Genomic DNA, 17,452 nt, shown 5'->3' on the forward strand with positions numbered 1-17,452 from the left:
CACACACACACACACACACACACACACACACACACAAACACACACACACACACACACATTTGACTTGTGGAGAATATGGAGGAAATGAAAGAGATGTGTCATGTGATAGGAAGTTGTTTTAATTTGCCAAAACAACAAACAGGTGCACTTGCACATGAATTACCACGCACCCCTGTTTGGTAAACATCCACTCGGATGTAATGACAGATGGCATTCTCAATCCAGGAACATTCATCTATGATACACTGGTAATCATGAACTGAGGGTCCCCCAGGATGCTGTGCTGTCAGGCTGATGGACTCATTAGACACGCATCAATGTCTGTACAGGAGTGGGCTTGTTTCTATCACCCCTGGGCTGTTTGTGACACAGTTTCCCTTCCCTGGATGAATAGTAAGAAACACTAATTGAGATGTAGAAATATTGTCCCCCACCTGAGGAGTCACTGAGGTACCCAATACTAAAAGCTCTCAGGGTTCATGTACTTCGTTCTTCGTTAATAAGTTGCAGCTCAGGTACAGAGCTGCTGGGGAAACTTTCTAGGTAATCAATTCAAGTCAGTGAACAGAAAAAAAATGGTACAGCTCTCTAATAACTGTAGGCTTTATTAATGATTGTTAAATCATTTCTTATGTTTTTTTTAGATCAGTAGTAATTCATTCATCACACAGTTTAAGTGGTATCTCCTCTTTTTCCTTTGGCCCTTTAGTTCACATTGATGGCTTATTAGAAAGTGAGAAAGCCACAACATAATTTTAATGACTTGTTTACGTTATTAACTGCAGACTTGATGGCTTAGGAGAAAATGAGGTGGTCATTACAGTAATAAAGGGTTGTGAATTTCTCACCATATAACAAGCCATCAGGCCTGAAGTTGTAAATTTTTTTGCTGTCAATAATTAAATGAAATGTTAATAATTACATTGTAAAAAGTTGAATTTGCTTTGCAGCTCCGCAAGTGGTCAAACATTCAGTTCATTGATTCAGGCTGCAGGCCAGATACATTAAAGAGTTACTGTGAAATTATAAAGCTAGTTGTGCAAGAGGAACATATACATCTACCAAATGGATTTTTATAACTTGGCAACCCAAAACCTTTTTTTCAAGTAGATATAAGGGCATTTGTGCCTTTTTTTATAGTGACGTTGACAAGATGACAGTAAAAGAGGGGAGAGAGAGGAGGGATGACATGAAAAAAGGTCGGTCACAGCATACCACCAGACACCACCAATTGTTGTTTTTATGAATTGGCGGAGCTCATTTTGGCGGTGGAACTGACATTACTGGCTTAGCATGTTGCCTGTATGACTCTTCTCTACTTGTGCTACTGTTACACTATGTTTAATCATTTACCATTGGCCTGTCATTGCCAGAGTGACTGCTGTTCATAGGTTTAAAGTATTTTTTATTTCTATTTTTTTGGGAGTCATCCCAAAACGATCAATAAAGAAAGGTCTAAGTCTGAGTCTAACTCTAGAGTCTGTGTTGATGAGTTTTATCAATTTAATCAAAATAGTGTAAAACTAACAAGGTTGCACAGCCAGCATATTACTAGGCTGTCATCATACTCATTCCTGAGGTGGATTTCCCCTGATCAGGCTGACATCACGCAACAGGAATGCTGTGGTGGTTGGTTTAGGCCCTTTGCTTCTCTGACACCCATTGATGGCTGTCTGAGCTGTGGCCTTTCCTGTGAACCCCCCTGATACGTGCACACGGGTGATGAACTGCAGGTGGCTTCTGAGGGGTAACAGAGGCCCCAGAGGGAGACCACAGAAGAACAGCTTAGGTGATGACATCACTTAATCCTGACATGTCGACGCCTAAATCACCACAGGAGCCGTGGCTGTGTACTGTGTGTGTGTGTGTGTGTGTGTATGCGTGTGTGTGCGTGCGTGTGCATGGGAGGTGATCCTGATGTCATTGTTTGCCTCCGCTGCTGCCCCAAAGTCCTATCCGCCCACCTAAAAGAAGGGCGAAAGTTTTTGCAGCTATTTCTGTCCACCCGCATGCCTTTCCCTTGACTTTCTACTGAGCAAACATCACTTCCCCTGCTAAATCAGGGCGAGACTTTCAAAGCAATTGCTAAAAAAAAAAAATATCCCAGTCTGACAACCTGTAGGGCTGCTCAGGAAAAAGAAGTCAACTGTGGATGTTGTGGCTATCTTTTATGTACAGTCTGGTCAGATGAGGTTCACTTCTGGGAATTTAGCTGGCCTGTAAGAGCTGTAGGACTAAAAATATAAAACCAAAACTATTTAAAAAAAATCTCTTTGAAGTTATATACAAAAAATGAGAAGGATTATGAATGAAAGACCAACTATTTATGGGGGTTGCTAATTAACGTGACAAGAAAAGCTGACTTTTGGTTAAAGATAAAGGCAAAAATAACCGGTTTCAATGAGTCATTTACAGTAAATACTGTAATTAACCTCTGAAAGTGTAAGAGCAGATACACACTTTTTCACTTCCTCAGAAAAATGTGTGATGGAAATGTAAAGATAATAGCTTGTCATTTACTCTGCTGATGACTTGCTATAGAGAGAAATAATGGCGGTGTATGCTTTTGCTTACATTTGGTCAGTATGAGTGAGTAAGAAACAGCTCTTAGGAATTTAAATTTAAGTTGTTTGTTGTGTTCAGTTTTTGTGCAGATTTGTGAGAAACTAGATGGGGCCCAAAGTTTCTGACCTCATCCAGTGCAGGGGGGGCAGTCACACAAACAAGGCCAAAGGTAATATAAGGCATGTGTGACCTCACGGCTCCAAATCCCCCTTCACTATTTAAACCATACTTGTGACTTAAGTCGTGGACTTATGGGCATCAAAAGAGGCTAAATGGATGGCAGGTTATTATAGTGAGTCAGAGGTTTGGTGATGAGCTACTTATTACAATGGGGACCCATGTCTGTTTAATTCTCTATGAAACATTTGACTGGTTTTACTTTTTTTTAATGCAGCTCAGTAACAGCAGGCATCATTTGAAACCATCGGCTGCATTATCCCTTCGTGGCAACAAGCAAGGGTCGGCTTTGTGTAAAAGACACTGTAATTAAGTGATGGTGTCATCCGTAGCATAACCATTTTCAAGGGTTGTTTACACAACTTCTTTTGATCCCACACCAGTTGTGCTACCAGACGTGGCGGAGGCGCTTGTAGAGAGGGGTGGGGCACATGCTTTTTCAGAGAGACTCAGCAGACAAACAATGAACATAAATCCTTCACGGAACAGTATGCAAAATGAGGCATGAAGGTTGCTGCGTGGATGTACATTTTTTATTCAGTGCACATGCCATGTGGCATGAACTGGCTTGGTGTGGATAATGATTTTAAAAACCATTGCTTATTAGACAAGATGGCTCTTGGGTATGTTTTTTGTGACATGCATAAAATGTATTCATGACATCCAATCTAATGATGTATGTATACCAAGCTGATATGTGGTGAGCGTCTGGCGTCGTAAGGCTGCCGTGCATCACCCAGGTGGGTGCTACACATTGGTGGTGATAGAGAGTAGTTATCCCCCCTGAAGGGCTTTGAGTGTCTATGATAAAGCGCTATATAAATGTAATTAATTATTAATTCATTATTATTATGTTCTGTAGGCTACAACTCTAACATATACATACATTCCTTTTTGCAGACAATTTTCTTTAGATACAGTAATTACAGGAACATACAGTACAATTCATCTTTAACATGGGTAGAAAGGCCATTTAACAGTCACACACTCTTACTGTTTCTTTACTTTTGCACAACGTCTCAGTGTCTGAGGTAACAGCAACCATACATCATGTTGTTTTTGTGTAATTTGAATCTTAATGACAACTTTGAGGAACATAGAAAGTCCCCAAAATTCCTTTTTTTGAATGGCAATCACACAGGAAATGAGGTCATCTCCTCTGCCGAGTCACTTTACCGGCTACTGAACACATGACATCATTGTGGCTTTGGTTACACTTGGCTCCCCTGCAGTGTGTGTGTGTTTGAGATAAATAGGTCTTTGTGATGTCACTAAGGTCATGGAAAACTGAAATACGGCACAAAAACACTTCAATATGTTATTACTTTAATATAATATATCCTGTAACTACTATATAATTACACAGTTTATTTACAGCTGTGTGTTCGTGTTTAATTCAAAAAGTCTGTAAAACAATCGCAGGAAACTACATATTTTTCCATTTGTGACTCATATTTTTCTTGTTATCTTTTGTCTGTGAAAAAAAAATGAAACTCTCCATCACAGTTTTTGCTTCAGTGACAGATCTACCTATCTCCAACTCGTTGTAGCACACAAGACACGGTGAAATGTATCTCCAAAGCTGTTCACTGTGTCCTTAATGCACCCAGATCTGTACTTCCATTTCTTCACTGCTAAAAAAGCGGAGGCAGCCATGCTGACAGTTGCCTCTCTTCAAAGCCTCTTTAATGGCACGTCAATTCCTGCTTCCCCTGGGACGGTGACTGGGGGAAGATGAGGAGGCTGACTGTCTGTGACTGCTGGCTATGGTGGACCAGTCAGCTGCAGCTCATATCCACTATGCCAAAATCCACTCATGCTCTCTCAAGTAGGCAGAGACACATTCGCCTTTGTGAACTCCTGAATTTAAGGCATAGCTGTCACAATGCTGTCTGAGTGTGTGAGAGCTGCTGGATGACGATCGTTTGATCCGCACAGAAATGCTCTCGGCGCAAGACAAGGTCTCCAGCCATTACTGCTAGTTAGGTGCCTACCTGGTATATTCTATTATTAACTAGGCAGAGGAGAAATCTCTTACAATTAAAATATATCTGCCGTGGAAACATCTTCATAAATATTTAATGCAATTTCTCGAAAATCCTAAGACAGCTCATGAAATCATCATATTTTATGCTCCTGCTTCAACTGGCAGCATCTCTTGACTTAACTACGTTGATCTTTATTTTTATTAATGTTTATCCCTCCTCTCCGTGTCTCTCAGATGGCCTGAGGTGAAGTAACATATTCTTACTAGTGGTGTTGACCACTTTGGTCCTATTCTATATCCTTCACGTTCCAATTCCGGGATTGCTCCGGTGCTGCAGGAAATTCCGCCAGATGCATGTATTTTCCATTTTCTTCTGCTTTCTTTGTGTTGGAATTTTAAATTCGGTGGATTTATGAGGACTGCTATTCAGATCTCTGCAGGGTAAATTCAGACAGCTAGCTAGACTATCTGTCCAATCTGAGTTTTCTTTTGCAGCGGCTCTTTGTGGAGTTTAGTACTGCCCATGACGATTCTGAGTGGTTTAAAGAAATGCCATTAAACCAGAGCATGTTTTCCTACCTTAAATTTGTACACTTGCAAAATGAATGTGTTCCTATCAGCCTCAGCTGTACTTTGAGTTTATTGCTGATAAATAAATATTAGCATGCTAACACTGTGAACTAAGATGGTGTAAATAATAAGTTATTCATGGCTTTTGTTGCTTAAATGTGTTAAAAGCTAAATTAAAATAATACATTTGAAGGATTTTTAAATGATTCTGATATGATGAGATTTGATGTTGAATCTAGATATGATGAACACTTTTGACCCTTAGCCTACTAAACATTAGCATGTTAGCATGTTTCATTTTAAGCATGTTAGCATGCAGGCATTACCATTTTACTCAAAACACTGCTGCCTACTTACAGCCTTGCAGAGCCCCCAACTTGGCTGTAGACCCCTCTTTTTCATGTATTAGGGAAATATTTGTCAAAGCAATATTTGGAGTGTGGTATAACCATTCCTCCCACACAGTGAATTCAGAACAACCCAATAATTCCACTGACTGTGAGCTGCAGGAATGTGCTGGTCATCCAAAGCAGGTGGTCCTGGCCACAGGTGTGTTTGTAAAACTCGCTGCCTGAAATTGAGCCACATCTGTCGAAACGGTACAAGGGTACCAATACCACCCTGGCACACAGACTGCTAACATCTGCTGCCCATGTGCTGTATATCAGCAGTGACAGAAAGCTGTGTAAGGCTCAGTCACCCAAAAAGCAAAGCCCCTGGGAAAAGAGGAAGGGCGCCAGAGACGGTAAAGACAGTCAAATTAATTTGCAGCTCAGTCATGCAGAAAATAGAATTTTAAAGCATAAAATTCCTCAGTGGTTAACTGGATCTTTTCTTAACAGTCAATTCAGCAAAGCCGCTGCTGAAGGGGACAAAATTGCATTCAGCATTCTAACATTTGAGGTGTGAAGCATGGTGGGTGTTAACATGCTTTGCACCACCACTCTAGTGTGCACTGACTGAGATACTGGATAATGGCTGTCTAATTAAGACAACCTTAAAATCATTCAAAACATGCCCAGGACTGACTTGGTTACAGTCAGAGGTGTCAAAAGTATTTACATTCATTACTCAAGTAGAAGTATAGATACTAGGGTTTGAAAAGACTTCTGTAGAAGTTGAAGTATCAACTCAAGCTTTTTACTCAAGTAAAAGTATAAAAGTACAGGTTTCAAAACTACTTAAAGTATAAAAGTAAAAGTAATGTAAGGGGGAAAATGCCATTGAGGACAAAGCTTAGCCCGCCCCACAGGGGCCTATAGTGCACTACCCCACCTCCACAAAAAAATTATTTTTCTAAAGGCCATTATGACTATAATAATGTTATATTAAAATCATACCTGCAAACTCAGAAGGGCTGAAAAAGGTGACAGATCTCTTCTGTGTTTTTCAGACAACGGCAGCTACATTCTGGTGTTAGAATCCTCTCCAGTGAAATACAGACACACTTTTACACCGTTTAGCTGTCAGCATTTTGACCGTGTTTACTCCAGCTGCTAGCTAACGGTAGGCTAACCTTACCTGCTGTCGAGTGTCGTGTTAACTAGCGTCCCGTGCGGCGATGTTTCAGTTCCCTCTAACGTCCGTTTTCGGAGCATCAGAGAGAAGCACAGTCATTTCAGTGGCACCTAATAAGGCACCGAAATCTGCATTGCTATTCGGTCCGGTAGATAATGGTCGTTAAGGCACCGGTGCTGTATTAGCACTGTGTCTGTGCAGGTGTGATGGATTGCATACAAACCAATAGGACGCGATTTATCTGGATAGGGTTTTTTTTGTGTTTTTTTTAGACGATGACAAGCCATGTTTAACTTTAGGGCTTTAGGGCACATTGAAGCCTCCCGGGTTAGGGTTAGGGTTAGGCCGAACTGAAATAGGAGTAACGAGGCTATTTTTAAAATGTAAGAAGTAGAAAGTACAGATAATTGTGTGAAAATGTAAGGAGTAGAAGTAAAAAGTATGCTGTAAAATAATTACTCCAGTAAAGTATAGATACCCAAAATTTCTACTTAAGTAAGGTAACAAAGTATTTGTACTTCGTTACTTGACACCTCTGGTTACAGTATTAGTATCTGCCTTCCTCTCTGATATTCCCGAGATATTAGCTCTTTATTTTCAGGAAGACGGTGGAAGTTAGGGCTCATGCTGTGTGCCTGCTTGGCTCGCTCAAGTGCCACCGCTTTAATGTGACGCACGCTTGCGACTAACGAAATAGGCAAAAGTCTGTTCTCAGATCTTCAGAGGCGCTGGTAGATCAGAGGGCAGCTGTCACACCTCCAGGCAATCTTCAGCAACACGGTGGAGATCCTTCAGAGCTGCTGACCCCCCTGAGATACACCGGGGCTGCCCAGGAAGCTGCACAAGTGTAGGAGATTTCAAAGAAAGGAGCAGCTGCTCAATTGATTTTGGTTGCTGTATCTCTAAACCATGTCAGAGAGGTGTTGTTGTGAAATTCTAGTGGGCCTTTTATGTCTACTAATCCAAGACAGGATAATTGATTTGGTTGATGAATGATTTTTTGGGGAAAAGTTGCTATGTAGGTCAGAGCCAAATACTTTTAACAAGAAGCAATTAAAGCTACTAAGTTCCCAGCATTTGTATAATTTCAAATTCTCTTTCCACGAAAAGTACATTCAGTTTTTAATTAAACCAAAAATAACAACCATGCAGCTAGTGTGTCAAGATGATAAGAACAAGGCTAAGCAGTATTTGGAAGATTAATAGCTAAACATTATTGACTTTAAAAATATATATATTTATAAATGAATATTGCATATGTTAATCCCTTTGTTGGCATTTCCTGCTAAAGTAATTATTTGCATGATAATACTACATCCTGTGGAATCCAAACTAAAAGGAAGTGTGTGTCAGTGTTTAGGAAGAGAGAGGATTTTGCTGTCTATTCTCAGACCTGTCTTACATCTTTCATTTTTTCTGCTTTCTCTGCCAGTCCTTTCCGGCGACGGTGATGTGCTTAAAATGCTGAACGCACACTGTTTTCATGGAGACAATACCTCTATGCTTTATTTCCTGGAATTATTCCTCCTGGCTGTGAAGCCTGGCTTGATGCTCTGCTGTATCCAATTAGCTTCACACAGACAGCAGAGGCGATCCTCTACAGGCCAAACAAAAAGGAAAAAAAGTTGAATAGGTCATTTCATGGATGAGTACAGCGTACGGCTGATCCCCCCCAGAAACCCAAGGATATGTAAATCCCTATAGCTTGTAGGGATGACGTAATGCAAAACATAAAATCTTCAAAATCATGACACATATCGGCTTCTCAGAAAAGCCTAGACTGGTGAAAGATGGAGCCATGTATTGTAAGGGAGGATTTACGGTCCCCTAAAATGCAACTTTAAATTAGGTGAGTCATCGGATGCTTCAAGCCATTTGGAAAGGCCCTTAAGGGTTGTTTGTCTTGAAGTCATCCCCTTTGACATTAATGAGGCCTTGGCAAATAGAGAAACTAAGATTGCTGACCTTTTACAAGTTAGATAAAGGTCTGTGCAGAAAATAAAAGAGTTTAGTGCTGACCCGGTTACAGCAAGGCTTGCAAAATGTCTTGAGGTGCTGACAGTTTAACTTTGAAGATCAAACCTTCTGATGTCTGATTTGTTTTATGATAAAGAGCTTGCTAGGGTTTCTTTTTATCTCAACTGTACATGTAGACTGTGCTTAGTGCTTAGGTTCAGTAGGTATATAGTAGAAACTCACATCTAAAGATTTCACAAAAGTACATTTCCCTATGAGAAATCCTCCTGTGATGACAGCTAAATGCAGTGTGATCCTTATCTCATGATTCCTCAGGCTACCAAGGACCCAGGGGACTAATAGCAATTCATTTGGGGAACAAAGTCAACTTCCATTATATACAACAGAGCATGCTAACTAGCTCAAATGCATATGCAAACCAGCAAAGACAAAAACGCAAAGAGGCTAACAACAAAAAAGTTTTATCGGGGGACTGTTGAAACTCTTTACTCTCATGTCTGTCTGTTCAATATGATGCGTACAGCCAACAGCTATTTAGCTTAGTACAAAGACTGGAATTAGGAAAAAACAGCTAACCTTGCTAAGCCCAAATGTATCAAAATGAACCTATGACCTAATTAACACGTTATATTTTGTTGGTTTAATTTGCAAAATGTTCAAACATGATCAGGCGTTGTGGCAAAAACCCCAGTCCTCCCATTCATTTAAATGGTGGTAATGGGTTTAGGCTGTGCCGAAAAGTTAAAACAGATTAAATGTTAAACCTGCAACCTGGCGTTACGGTGGCCAATCATGTAACTGGCGATCAGATTGTCAGTTCGTATTGAGGCGGTGAGAGAGTAACGTTACAGAAAAAAACAAAGTCAAAGCCCAACCTTGGCTTAACAGTGAGACTCGTTCCCTTAGACAAAAGTGTAGAAAAACAGAGAGGAAATGGAAAAAAGATTAACTGCAAGTGTCCTATAAGCTACTGAGAGATCACCAGGTATCCTACCAACGCCTTGTCAAAGCATCTAAAGCAAAGCATTTTTCTGATATCATAGCTAAAAATGCTCATAGCCCTAAAATTTAGTTTAGTTTAAATCATGCTATTGCACTCCCTGATGCTACGTTTGAAATCACAGAACAATTTTTGAGCTTTTTTATCAACAAGGCTGACACTAACAGATCTTGTATTTTACCTACTGATCATGACCCTTCTAAATCAATCCTATTCCCTGCTTCTCTGAATTGTTTTGTGCCTGTGGCCCTGTCAGCATTGCTGGATATTGTATCACACATGAAACCTACCTATTCATCTTCAGATATTGTCCCCTCTCGTCTTTTGAAAGAGGTATTTGATACTATTGGTCCCAGCCTCTTTTCTGTAATAAATAGCTCTCTTATGAATGGTACAGTCCCATCTAGCTTTAAACATGCTGTGGCTCAGCCTCTAATTAAAAAACCCAACCTTGACCCTAATGATTGTAACAGCTTTAGGCCTATTTCTAAATTATCGTTTATGTCAAAGATTTTGGAGAAGGTTGTTCTTGCTCAGCTCTCTTCATTTTTAAGTGAAAATAATGTATTGGACAATTTTCAGTCTGGTTTCAGAGTACACCATAGCACAGAAACAGCACTTCTTAAAGTGCTAAATGATTTTTCGCTGTTTGGTGACGGAGGAAATTGTGCTATCTTACTCTTGCTGGACCTTAGTGCTGCATTTGACACTGTTGATCATGCCATCTTGTTGGATCGCCTTCAGCATAGGGTAGGGATGCAGGCTGTTGCTCTACAGTGGTTTGATTTATATTTAAAAAATAGAACCTTTTCTGTTGAAATTAGAACTATCTAACAGCGATTACATGCGGTGTACCTCAAGGTTTGATTTTAGGGCCAATTTTATTCTCTTTGTACATGCTCCCATTGGGCTCCATTCTTCACAAACATAACATATCTTACCACTGTTATGCTGATGACACACAGTTGTACCTGCCTCTAAAAACAGGCGATACCAACTCTTTAAAGTCAATTTTTCACTGCCTGAAAGACATTAAGTGCTGGATGGCTAACATCTTTCTCCAACTTAATGAGAGTAAGACGGAAGTCATGTTGTTTGGCCCCCCAAATTCAGTTGACGAACTTTCGAAATATTTGGGGATTTTAGCCTCAAGTAATGTTACTTGTTTTTAAGGCATTACATGGATTGGCCCCTTTATGTATTGCTGATCTCCTTACCCTCAATTTCCACCAACTGTGGAACGGCTGCGGATCAGCTCCAGAATGGCCGCGGAGTCAATAGGTTTCCATTAAATTCAATGTGTGTATTTTCACTGACTGGGGAACACTGCTGCGTTCCGACTCCGTCCCAGCTCCAGCGATCCGCAGCCCTCCGGAGCAGATATGCAGAGTTTCTATTTTTGCCGGATGCGAGAGCTGCACAGCAATTCAGCACAGGGCAGATTGTGCGGAACAGGAAGTTGAGCACAGAAACAAAATAAAACATCCGGTTAATTTTCAAAATAAAATACATCGTGCTCACGGTGGATCATATTTCCCTGCACTACACCTTGAAAATGTCATAATGGGCGGAGACAGGCCAAGTCAACTGTTGTTGGTTTTGTGGTTCTGTTCAGATAGAAAGTACATCCTGTTATATCGCGCGATCATATGTGAAATTGCAAGATCTCGTGGGTCCTCGTGACTTCAGCTGGCCTCAGCTGGCCTCAACCTTTCCGCAACAAATCCAGACCTGGTGGGTATTGAAGGATGGCTGAGCACGGAGCTGACACGCAGCGGCGCCGATCTGCAGCCGTTCCGCAGTTGGTGGAAATAAGGGGTTACCCTACATTACTCCTCCTGGAACCTAAGATTGTCTAATCAGTTCCTTTTAGCTATTCCACAGTCTCGGATAAAAACAAAGGGTGATCGTGCCTTCTCCATTGGGGCCCCGAGACTCTGAAACAAACTTCCCATTCATATTAGGTCCTCCTCTACTGCCGAGATCTTTAAGTCTTGTCTTAAAACACATTTTTATTCTTTGGCGAATTATTTAGTTTAGGGACATTTAGTATAGAAGTGTGTTGTTTGTATGATGTTCATTGTGTCTATCTTTTTGTCTTCCTTTGTTTTTATAACATAATATAACTTTGTACAGCACTTTGTTCAGCTTCGGTTGGTTTTAAATGTGCTCTATAAATAAATTGACTTGACATCCCTGCCTCTATTGCTGCCATGGGGCGGGGGCTAAAACTATGAGGGTAAAAAACGAAACATGCACTTACCACCGTTTGCCCAGGAGTTTGTGCTCAGAATTTACTGCAACAAGCAACAGCACAAAGCACAGACCCTCCGTCTTTTCTTTCTTTCTCTGACTAGCTGTGGTGAAATGAAGCTGCCTTCAAGTTAGTGCTGGGCAGCATATCGGTTTATACCTATATTAATTTCCCGCAAGATATGAATTTTTCATATACCGAAATACCGGTGCATTGCCGTGGAGAGGGCTACAGCCAAAGTAATCTGTAAGTGAATTGAGAACGGGACCCCTGTTAACTGCATACCCTTCACACTCATGATAGTAACTTTATAACAAAATAATGAATTACCATACCATATAAAATACCATAAAACACAACAATTTGTGACATAAACAATTTGTAACATGCTGGGTAACATTATAGCTGCTAGCTAGCCAGGTAACAGGTCTGTTTAACTGGGAGAGGCTCTTGTCGCTACTGCACATTCAAGAACAGAGACGAAAGATAGAGGATGAAGAAAGACCAGAGATGCACCAGAACGTGTGCTCAAGAGAGGAGCTGTCTGCTGTTCCAAAGTTTTTTTAAAGTCTGACAATTTAGCCACTGTTGCCGGTCGCGCTAACGTTACTCGGTCGCGCTAATGTTACTTGGTCGCGCTAACATTACTCCGTCAGGCTAACGTTAAATACATGTCACCTCAAGCATGCAGTGGAGTAACATTATGAATGCAATAACAATCCACCTACTGTCCCGCTATACCGTTGAGAAAGACGGGTTCAGAGCAATGATTAAAACACTGGATTTAAAATTTCTTGCCTCGCGGAAACACTTCTGCCAACTTAAAGGAACACGCTGACTTATTGGGAATTTAGCTTATTCACCGTAACCCCCAGAGTAAGACAAGTCGATACATACCCTTCTCATCTCCGTGCATGCTGTAACGCTGTCTGACGGCTTCAGCGGCATCAGCCCATCACAGAACAGGCAGGGGACTGGTTCCAGTAATCCTACTGCTCTGAATAAGTGACAAAATAATGCCAACATGTTCCTATTTACATGTTGTGATTTGTAGAGTCTTAGCGTGTACAAAAAACAATGTAACATGAGACACAGCCATCTTCTAACTGTAAACAAACCGGGAACTATATTCTCAGGCGGAAGAATATAGTACTTGGGCGGAGTGATATGCTCGCAGCAAGCCTATCTGAGAATATAGTTCCCGGTTTGTTTACGGTTAGAAGACGGCTGTGTCTCATGTTACGTTGTTTTTTTGTACATGCTGTGACTCTACAAATCACAACATGTGAATAGGAACATGTTGGCGTTATTTTGTCACTTTTGTCACAATTGGGAGCAGTAGGATTACTGGAACCATTCACCTGCAGGATCTGTGCTAGGCTAAGCTAATGCTGGAGGCGTCAGACAGCGTTACAGCATGCACGGAGATGAGAAGGGTATGTATTGACTTGTCTAACTCTGGGGGTTACGGTGAATACGCTAAATTCCCAATAAGTCGGCGTGTTCCTTTAACATAAAGCTAACATTCAGTCGCCCACTTTTCTAACGTTACCTGTGGTCCAGGTAGTGTTTATACAATTATCTAACTATTTTGTTTTGAAAAGTAAGCAATGTTAAAGTGGTTGGTATGTGTATTTATTTGATTTAAGTTTATTTTACTAATTTGCAGTTTGCACAATAATAATAGGTTAGATTCCTTCATGTAACGTAATTAAAAGAATAATTGTGAAATATAAAGTCTACTTGGGCTACATTGGGGGGTTAAAGTTGACAACAGGAAGTCACACAAATGGACCATTTACTGTAAGTGACACCCCCACAAAGCAAATCCCCCCAATACCTGATCTCATCTGAGCAGTAACTTGCTGAAGTCTTGTTGTCAAATCAAGTTTGCCAGGCCACCAGCAGAGACTCCATTAAACAAACTAGATATAATGTGTTAATTAGTGGGCTTCAGAGGTGCTTCATCTTTTTCATCCAAGTCTCAGCAGGAAAGCAATTAAGTGTATTTCCCAAAATGTACAGAACTATTCCTTTAAAAGTCTCTAATTACTCTTAGATGCCAGTTTATTACGTACACCTAGCTAAAATCAATGCCATGTAAAGACACGTTCAAGCAAAGGGAATTTATGCAAATAATTTTTGCAAATTCAGCCGCTGGACAGTTTGTGTTTATTTGCCCCCAAACTGCCAATTTACCAACTGTACAGACTATAGCTGTAAGCTAGCTAACAACAGCATGTGTGTGTGTGTGTGTGTGTGTGTGTATGTGTGTGTGTGTGTGTGTGTGTGTGTCTTAAGCCTCTGACTGAGCTCAGATCTTACCAGGGACCCCAGTTCTTTCTGTTATTTCCCTCCAGTCTTAAGGCAGGTTTTACTGCAGGGCTGTTGTGCTAGATTGTAGTTTTAGCTAGATGTACCAAATAAACTAACAAGTGAGTGCATTAGAGGGCAATACAACCTTTTACATCACCTCTAACTGGAGAAACATTTTTTGACAACAATTTTGTTTGACTCGTGCATTTCTTGTCAATACCATGTAGTCAGTGATCCTTCATGTCATTACATGAAAAACATCTGCTATAGAGTACACACTATTGTACCATTGATAATAAGCTTGAAAACACTTAGCTCCGAATCACCATTCAAAATGAAACATTAGCCGCTTAATCTTATGATGGACATGTGTTGTGATATTTAAGCAAACAAACCGTCAACAGAGAAATAAAAGCCTCTTATTTACGAGACAGGTCTTGAAGACCTCCAGCTTACAGCGGGGTCTCTGAGCACGACTGGCTGAGCGACGAGCTAGCGGCCGGGGCAGGCGCCTGCTGACTGTCGCCTCACTTCATGGCGCTTCTCAACTCCCCTTTCTCTGCTTTGCCCGCCCAGAGAATTTGGCCCGCCCATGAGAAAGAGACATCATGGCTTTCAAACGAGGCAAAGTGGCAGTTGGTCAAGGCCACACCCCTACCCTCCACCTTGCCCCCCCTCTCTCCTCCTCAATAGCTACAGACACAGAAATGGCACATACTAAGGAAAGCTCATTGTGGGACTGGCTCTAGTGGCTGTAATTCTGCACCAAGGCTGAATTTTGGGAAAGAGACTTAGATACAGTATTAGGGGACCATTAAGGTCTATATAAAAGCATCCAAAAAGCACCATGTCATGGGACCTTTAAAAATCCCCAAATTGGTCCAGTCGGAACACGAGAAAAAAAGGGTTCTAGGAATTTTATGTTCTAGGTACTGCGAAAATCCCTCCGGTCAGAAAGTGGCTATAGTGGTGGTTAGATGGCTGTGTTATAATAACAAAAGGTCAGTTCCTATGGCCACTTGGCCAGTGTGAATGCAAATGGGAAAAAACTGTTTTGGGGGAGAGTAGTTAGTAGAACTGTTTAGAAGTGGACCGTTGCTATAACTACGTTCCTGTAACTACTTGGTCGGAAAGAGGCTATAGAGTGCAGAATTAACAATGCAGTGCAGCATTTATTGTTAAATGCAAAAATAAATTATCTAGTATAAATTCAGTTTATCTTCCAACCCAAGTAAACTAATTTGTTAGCTATGAGCAATTTCTGTGTTGGATGGTAATGTTGTTTTTACTAATCATAGCAGTATAATGTTCCTGCATGAGTGAGTTTTTGCCTGCAGTTATGTTAAATTAGGCAGTATGCATGGCATGCTCGATTCGCAGAATTATGAGAGTCCTTTTCTCCCTGAACTCATTAACTATTCAATGTGAACTCCTGATCCTGCAGGGTATTGACATTAATTCCCCACACTACTGGAGCAAGCATTTTGGAATGTTTAAAAAGATTTCGCACAGTTTGCCTGGGCTGACTTCAAAACATATACGTTTTTCAAAACAAACTAACCATTTTCTAATTTGTGTCCTGCAACCTGCCTGGAGAAAGCCTGTCAATGCTGCACTATTGAATGAAAAGCTAATTACACCTTTCACTGGCCCTTGTCCATTACAAGCAACACAATAACAAGCTCATCAGCAGCAGCAGCAACAGCAAGAGCACTTGTGTTGTTTAACAAGTTGTTGATCACATGCTTTAATCCCGTGCAGACATGATGAGGTAGACTTGTTACTAGGATCTTGTTCTCCTCCTGCCTGTCTAAACCAATCCCATATCAGCAGCACAGACTTTGCCTTGACCTTGGGCAGTGGATTTCCTTAAGGGCAGGGTGGCCACTGTGGAAGTTGAACGAACTGGCTTAGGGTGGAGGAAACAGAGGAGCTAGTGCTGAGGCAGGCAGAGAAATGTATGAATGACTGCAAAGAGGAGAGCAGCAAACCAATCAGAACAAAGAGGAAACATGTGAGCCAATCACAGAAAGCTTTCCTTCTCTCTCTCCAGAGTCTCCCCGACTTCTTCTCCTGACTGTTACCAGGTCACAGCGCCTGCCCGCGCCTCTGAATAATCTGTTTCATTGGGTCAGTGTGCCTCTCACAACGCGCCTGACTGGCTGGTTGGGCATACGCGGTTGCTAGGGAGCTCAGCCAATCAGAGCAAAGCGGAAGTTTCCCCTCCGTTTCTAGGCAGGTTTCACGTGCTGTAGATGTTTTGGCGGGAGAGTGAGAGAGCAGGAGCGGGAGGGGCGGCTGCAGGGTGAAGTGGAGCATGTGATTGTATGTGCGTGTGTGAGAGCAAGCGGGTGTGTGCATGTGCATGTTGAGTGTGCATGTTTGCAAGTGCGTGTTCATATTGCCCTGCCTCTTGCTTTCTGATGCAACATCGAACTGTGTCTCCTGGGCTACTAGGGGACCTTGTTATGTTTTTTTTTCTTCCTGTCCTCGCAGGAAACGAGAACCAATTGCTGTGCTGTTGCCATCGGAGCGGGGAGGTTTGTTTTCCCTCCACTTTCATCCGTGGTACCTCCCCGTCGACAGTTACCGTAGAAACAAGAGCAACTCCAACTCTATTTCCATCCATGTCTCCTTCCTTCAATGATTTATCGTTGCTTTCTTTTTTTAATCCACTGCACAGCGCCTACCTACCAACACTTTAGCAGCCAATGAAGTATTCAGAAAACTGAATGACATCTCTGAAGAGGAACTGTATATAAGCAGAGATGAAGAAGTGCAGAAGCACATGCTGAGGTACATCTTGTGCAGTGCTGTCTGAACTTTGAGCTCTGTGAGAGCTCAAGACATGTCAAGATAGCGAGGTAACAAGATTAACTGTCTGTGTTTCGCAGAATAGCTTGGTCTCCCCCACCCTAAAAACAAACTCAAACATATCTTTCACCAACATGTTACCTCCCCCACCCCCCCTTGAACTCTCTGTTAACAGAGGGAGGCAGTTCATCACATCTGACATGGGCTTCCCAAAATCCCATTATTGCCACTTGAGTGCACACTGAGTTACAAGAATTAAAACAGGAGAGCAGTG

Source organism: Perca fluviatilis, chromosome 18 (genome assembly GCF_010015445.1).
Source record: "Perca fluviatilis chromosome 18, GENO_Pfluv_1.0, whole genome shotgun sequence".
Classification (NCBI taxonomy): Eukaryota; Metazoa; Chordata; class Actinopteri; order Perciformes; family Percidae; genus Perca; species Perca fluviatilis.